We start from the raw sequence: 7,589 nt of genomic DNA, 5'->3' as shown, positions 1-7,589 counted from the left end.
TCTCTTTTGTGGATGTCTGGTAGAATAGAACTCGTGCAACGAAAGTTGGCGTTTATCAGTTTCGTGTTGTCTGATTAGTGTCATCACCATTGTATGATAAGGTTAAGAATAATAAAGCTATTGAATGAAGTATTTAATTAAGTTAGAATCCCATATTTATCATATATATATCAATTCAGTCAATCTTATTCTCGTAGTTATAATTGTTACCGTAATTCTTAGTTATAAACAATCTCAATTTGTTATAGTCTTAGCATTGAGCGATAACCATACATTGTTGCTTAGGTGCATAAATTAGATAGTTAACCAATACAGTCTCTGTGGGAACGAACTAGAAAAGATTTTATACTACTTGCGAACTCGTATACTTGCGTGTATTATTAGCGCGTGTTTAGCGACTAACAAGTTTTTGGCGCCGTTGCCGGGGACTGTAGTGTTAATTTATATTTTATGTGCTTTCCATCAGTGGTTGTTAAAGTTCAGTGACTTGGACATTGTTACTTATTTGTTCCTTGTCTGGTTTCAGGTACTCTAGCGAGGGTGTATGCATACGCGTTCGCGTACTCATAAGAGAACACTGGATAAAGCCGAGGAAGAACTTGTGGTAGTTCGTAGGGAAGTTTCTGAGGAAGAAAAGAAGTTAGAGGAAGAAGAGAAAGTTGAAGAGCCAATGGTAGTAGCTATGGGTGATCAAGCAGAAAATCTGAAGGCTTTAATGGACTATTCTAAGCCTCAGATTAATGACATTCAGTCTAGCATCATCAGACCAGCCATCAGGGATAACACTTTTGAGATTAAGTCGAGCAAGATCCAGAAGATACAAAACTTAGTTCAGTTTGGGGGTTCCCCTACTGAAGACCCCAACATGCACATCAGGAATTTCATCGAGATCTGCGACACTTTCAAATTCAATGATGTGACTGAGGATGCTATTAAGCTACGACTCTTCCCATTCTCTTTGAGGGACAAAGCTAAGTGATGGTTACATTCTCTACCAGCAGGGTCTATCACCATTTGGGAAGATCTTGCTCAAAAGTTTCTCACTAAATTCTTCCCCATAGAGAAGACTACAACAATCAGGAATGCTCTTACTCAGTTTGCTCAATAAACTGGAGAATCTCTGTGTGAGGCTTGGGATCGATATAAGGAGATGTTAAGGAAGCGCCCACATCATGACATGCCTGATTGGATGATTATCAACTGTTTCTACAATGGATTGGGTGCTACTTCTAGACTCATGCTTGATGCAGGCATCAGGAAGAGCCTTGTGGGCTAAGAGCTACGATGAAGCTTATGAACTTATTGAACTGATGGTTGCTAATGAGTACAAGAATCCTTCCCAGAGACTAACTCAGGGAAAAGTAGCAGGAATTCTGGAGTTGGATGCAACAACTGCTATCACTGCCGAACTTAAGGCTTTGACAATGAAGGTGGACACTTTGGCTAATTATGGAGTTAATCAAATCACTAATGTATGTGAGCTTTGTGCTGGTGCCCATGAGACCGATCAGTGCGTAATTTCTAGTGAATCAGCTCAGTTCGTGAGCAACTTCCAGCGATCACAGCAACCTATGCCGGCCACCCATCATCCTAATAACCGTAATCATCCTAATTTTGGTTGGAGCAACGCTCAGAATGCGGTTCAACAGCCTTATCAACAGTATCCAGCTAAGCAGTACAACCCCCCTGATTTTTAGCAACCGCATTATGCACCAAGACAACAACTCTAGCTACAACAAGCTAATGAAAAATCTGAATTAGAGGAGTTGAAGCTTATGTGCAAGAGTCAATCTATTTCTATCAAGACCTTGGAAAATCAGATTGGGCAAATTGCCAATGCCTTGCTAAATCGTCAACCTGGTTCATTGCCTAGTGACACTGAAGTGCCAGGAAAGAAGGAAGCTAAGGAGCAAGTAAAATCAATCACTTTGAGGTCTGGGAAGGTTGTGAATCCCGTACAAACACAAGAGTAACTGAAGAAACTGGGGCTGAGAAAGAAGCAAAGCAGCAGGGTGAAAAGTAAAACCAAGAAAGCCTACTGTTGAGCACACTCCACTTGAGGGTAATACAGGGGAGAAACAGATCTATCCTCCACCGCCTTTTCCTAAGCGGTTGCAGAAGAAAAAGCTGGACAAGTAATTTGAGAAGTTTCTGGAGGTGTTCAAGAAACTTCATATCAACATACCTTTCGCTGAGGCTCTCGAGCAGATGCCTAGTTATGTAAAGTTTATGAAAGGTATTCTCTCTCGGAAAGTGAAGCTAGATGATTTAGATACTGTCGCTCTCACGGAGGAATGTAGTGATGTGCTGCAGCAGTTGGATCTACCTGATCCTAAACCAACGTATATGACTTTGCAGTTGGCCGACCATTCTATTACATATCCGCGAGGTATTGTAGAGGATGTTTTGGTCAAGGTTGATAAACTCATCTTTCCTGCTGATTTTGTAATTCTTGATTTCGAAGAGGATAAAAAGATTCCCATAATCTTGGGAAGGCCTTTCTTGGAAACTGGCCGAACCTTGATAGATGTGCAGAATGGTGAGCTTACAGTGCGAGTACTGGATCAAGATGTGACTTTTAATGTGTTTAATGCTATGAAATTTCCTACTGATAATGAGGAGTGCTTAAAAGTGAAGTTGGTCGATTCGGTGGTCACATCGGAACTTGATCAATTGCTAAGGTCTGATGCCTTAAAAAAAGCTTTATTGGGAAATTCAGACAGTGAAGATGATGAAGGTGAGGAGCAATTGCAATATTTGAATGCTTCTCCCTGGAAAAAGAAGATTGATATGCCTTTTGAATCTCTTGGAATGGAAGAATTGAACAAAGTTCCTAAACGCCTCAAGACTTCTATTGAGGAAGCTCCATCTCTTGAGCTTAAGCCTTTACCTGAGCATTTGAGGTATGCGTTTTTAGGTGATGCATCTACTCTGTATGTTATTATTGCATCTGACCTTTCAGGTAGTGATGAGGAAAAACTATTGAGGATTCTGAGAGAGTTCAAATCAGAAATTGGATGGACTATAACGGATATCAAAGGGATCAACCCTTCTTATTGTATGCATAAAATTCTGCTAGAGGAAGGTAGCAAGCCTACAGTCAAGCAGCAAAAAAGACTTAATCTTATCATGAAGGAAGTAGTGAAGAAGGAAATTCTGAAGTGGCTAGATGCAGGGATCATCTATCCTATCTCTGAAAGTTCATGGGTAAGCCCTGTTCAATGTGTACCAAAGAAAGGTGGAATTACTGTGGTAGCAAATGAAAAGAATGAGCTTATCCCTACCTATACAGTCACGGGGTGGAGGGTCTGTATGGACTATCGGAAGCTGAACAAAGCCACTAGAAAGGACCACTTTCCATTTCCCTTCATTGATCAGATGCTTGACAGGTTGGCCGGTCATGAGTATTACTGTCTTCTGGATGGCTATTCGGGTTACAATCAGATTTGTATCGCTCTAGAAGATCAAGAGAAGACTACCTTCACTTGTCCATTTGGTACTTTCGCCTTCAGATGAGTTTCTTTTGGTCTGTGTGGTGCACCACCAACTATTTCAGAGATGTAAGATGGCCATCTCTTCTGACATGATTGGCCAGAATGTGGAGGTGTTCATGGACAACTTCTCAGTCTTTGGCGATTCTTTTGATGAATGCTTGCAGAATCTGGGACACATTCTCAAGAGGTGTGTTGAGACCAATCTGGTTCTCAATTGGGAGAAATGTCATTTTATGGTGCGTCAGGGCATTATTCTCGGGCATAAGGTTTCTAATAAATGCCTATAGGTGGACAAGGCCAAGGTGGGGGTCATTGAGAATCTTCCTCCATAAATTTTTGTTAAGAGAATTCACAGTTTTCTTGGTCATGCGGGTTTCTACAGGCATTTCATCAAGGACTTCTCGAAAATTTCAAAGCCTTTATGCAGTCTATTAGAGAATGATGTTCCTTTTAAATTTGGTGACGAGTGCCTTGCAGCTTTTGAGACATTAAAGAAGACTTTAATCATGACACATGTCATAACTGCACCTGATTGGAATGAGTCTTTTGAGATGATATACGATGCAAGCGACTATGTAGTTGGAGCAGTTCTTGGGCAAAGGAAGAACAACATATTTCATGTAGTCTACTACACGAGTAAGACTCTAAATGGTGCTCAACTGAATTACATTACTATGGAGAAAGAACTTTTCGCTATTTCTACGGTTTTGAGAAATTTAGATCTTATCTACTTGGGACTAAAATGACAGTTTTCACTGATCAGGCCGCCATTCGATATCTCATCTCAAAGAAGGACTCGAAGACTAGACTGATTCGATGGGTTCTTTTGCTCCAAGAATTTGAACTAGAGATCAAGGACATAAAAGGAACTGAAAATTAAGTTGCTGATCATCTCTCACATTTAGAGAATCCTAATGCTACTTCATTGGACAAGACATTGATAAATGAGTCTTTTCCCGACGAGCAGCTGTTTGGAGTGTAAGAAGAAGAACCGTGGTTTGCAGATATTATAAACTATCTTGTGAGTAATATCATGCCTCCTAACTTATCTTATGCTCAAAGGAAGAAGTTTCTTCATGAAGTGAAGTGGTATATGTGGGATGAGTCGTTTCTTTTTCGCCATGGAGCTGACCAAATCATCAGGAGATGTATTCCTTACAGCGAAACGGGGGGGATCTTGTGAGATTTCCACTCAACGGCTTATGGAGGACATTATGGTGGAGAAAAGAAAGCAGCTCGTGTTCTTCAAGCAGGTTTATTTGGCCAACATTGTTTAAAGATGCTCATCAGTTCATTTTGAAATGTGATCGATGTCAACGTGTAGGTAATATGTGTAAAAGGGATGAGATGCCTCTTAATGTGCTTCTCGAGGTTGAGGTCTTCGATGTATGGGGAATTGACTTTATGGGGCCATTTGTCTCATCTTGTAACAATCAGTATATCTTGTTGGCAGTTGATTATGTGTCGAAATGGGTTGAAGTTAAGTCATTGCCAACAAACGATGCGAAAGTGGTGTTGAATTTTCTGCACAAGCAGATATTCGCAAGGTTTAGAACTCCAAGAGTCATAATCAGTGATGAGGGGTCGACTTTTTACAATCGCAAGTTCACTGCCATGATGAAAAGGTATAATGTCAATCATCGTATCGCTACGGCTTATCATCCTCAGACAAATGGTCAAGCTGAGGTATCTAACCGAGTGATCAAGCGCATTTTGGAGAAAGTGGTATGTCCATCAAGGAAGGATTGGTCTTTGAAACTTGATGATGCTGTTTAGGCTTATAGAACAGCATATAAGACTTCATTGGGAATGTTGTCATTTCACTTGGTTTATGGTAAGGGGTGTCTTGCCTGTGGAGCTCGAGCATAAAGCATATTGGGATTTGAAGAAATTGAATCTGGACTTGGATGCGGCTGGAAAGAAGATGATGCTTCAGTTGAATGAACTTGACGAGTTTCGACTTCAAGCTTATAAGAACAACAAGATGTATAAGGAGAAAGTCAAGAGATGGCACGATCGGGGTCTAGTGCTCAAGAAATTTGTGCCAGGGCAACAAGTTCTTTTATTCAACTCTCGTCTTCATCTTTTACCTGGAAAGTTAAAGTCAAGATGGTTAGGGCCTTTCATAATCAAAATTGTGTTTCCACATGGAGCAGTGGAAATTTTTGATAATGATCCGGGCCAAACATTCAATGTAAATGGTCAACGGTTGAAGCATTATTATGGTGATACGGCAAATCGTGAGGTGGTTAGTGTCGTCTTATTTTCTACTTGATCTCGAGATTCTACGTCGAGCTAGCGACGTAAAAGAAGTGCTTCTTGGGAGGCAACCCAAGTTTGTTGTACATTAGTAAGTAGAGGAAGCAAGAAGAAAAGAGAAAATCACAAAAAAATCAAAAAAATGGAAAAATTCAGGTCTGACTACAGAAGCCTGGCACGCCCGCGCTGTCCCAGTGCGCGCCCGCACCATTTACACAGAAACACCGTCAGCCCGCGCTGTTACAGCGCGCCGAAGCTGGTTTGGCAGAAGTAGTGTCGCGCCCGTGCTGTCTCAGCGCGCGGCCGCACCGTGTCCCAACTCTGGAAACAAATAAAAGGTAGTTAAGGGGGAAAACGGGAATTTTGTCCCAAAATCAATTCCCAACCGAATTTTACTCCCCCAGATCCCATAATTCCCTCTCCAAATCAACCCCATTACTCCCATTATTCCCATAATCAAATCCCAATTCTATTCCATATCTAATTCTCTTTCACCACCTATATATACATACACCCCATACACAAACTTCTTCATAAATTCACAAACTCTCAAACCCAAATTCTCTCTTAAACACAACTCTTATTCTCTCTAATCAATTTCTATGGCACCCAGGAGACAAAGAACTCAAGTCGATAGCAGCGCCACCGATTCTTCAACTTCTAGTGGTATGAGGCCCATGTTTTCTACTCCCGAGGCTGATGAGGAGTACACGAGGCTTCTCGCGAAGCCTATTGCTAAGGAGAGAGGTTTCCTGCCATCTGGGAAAGATGGTAAGCATTTGGAGATGATCTTGGAGATGGGTTGGGTTTCTTTTTGTGAGGCACCAGCTGCTCTGCCTATAAGTATGGTTTGCGAATTCTATGCGAATGCCAAGGCCGAGAAGATAGGCTTCATTATGGTGAGAGGGAGGACGGTGGAGTATAGTGCAAAGTCTATCAGGACTGTGATTGAGCAGCCCGCGAGGAAGGTGGGGCAGGATACCTGGAACGATAAGACTCCAAAGGACTTTGATCTGGATCTTATTATTGTTACTCTATGCCGGCCCGACACATATTAGAAGATCAAGAGGGGCACAGTCACCGAGTATTCTACGTTCTCGGTGTCTGGCATGAACAGGTTTTCCCGTGTATGGAATGTTTTTATATATGCTTATATCATGCCATCTTCGCATGTGCATGAGGTTACTGCGGAGCGTGCATGTCTGCTATGGGGCATTCTGCAGGGTGATTTTTTAGATTTGGGGATGGTGATATACCAGGGGATTCTGAGGTTCTTGAGGGGGAGCACTATGGGGTCTATTATGTATGCGTCTGTGGTGACAAAGCTTGTGCGTCGCAGTTGGTGTGCATTGGCCCGTACATGAGCAATTACAGATTTCGAGTGCTCCGATCGATAGCACTACTTTGGCTATGACGGAAGAATGGGATGGAGGCAAGCCCGATCTAAAGGGGCTTGGGTATTCTTTTGACCACATACCTGGTGGGAGGCCAGCTGCTGGTCAGTTGAGCAGAACTGCATGGAGATCTTAGTTAGGAGATGAAGGAGGACCATCACAGCAGCAGCAGGAGGCAGCAGGAGCGGACATGGGAGCTGGTTTGAGTTCGACGCAATATAGGCGTCTTTCGAGGAGGATGGATGCGATGCATGACATTCATAGTCATTTTGTACAGGATCTCACCCAGGCACTTGGTACTGCATTTAGAGCCACCGGAGTTGACATTCAGTGGCTAGTTTTTGGTGAGGATTCAGTGTATCCGCCTCCTGACACACCTGATAATCCACCCCTTGAGGGTGAAGATTCTGATTCAGAGTAGGTATGCCTGATTCCTTACTAT

The 7,589-nt window shown here is 42.3% G+C and overlaps 1 non-coding gene across 1 annotated transcript; it reads right to left on the bottom strand.

The window, feature by feature from the left end:
• Positions 1–1,072: 1,072 nt before the first annotated feature.
• On the bottom strand, positions 1,073–1,179 carry LOC141682303 (small nucleolar RNA R71). The gene has a single exon (XR_012559704.1). It is a non-coding gene; the product is annotated as a small nucleolar RNA R71 (small nucleolar RNA).
• Between the last annotated feature and the right edge of the window lie 6,410 nt (positions 1,180–7,589).

Source organism: Apium graveolens, chromosome 8 (assembly GCF_009905375.1).
Source record: "Apium graveolens cultivar Ventura chromosome 8, ASM990537v1, whole genome shotgun sequence".
Taxonomy (NCBI): Eukaryota; Viridiplantae; Streptophyta; class Magnoliopsida; order Apiales; family Apiaceae; genus Apium; species Apium graveolens.
This window is presented reverse-complemented; position numbering and strand designations above follow the sequence as displayed.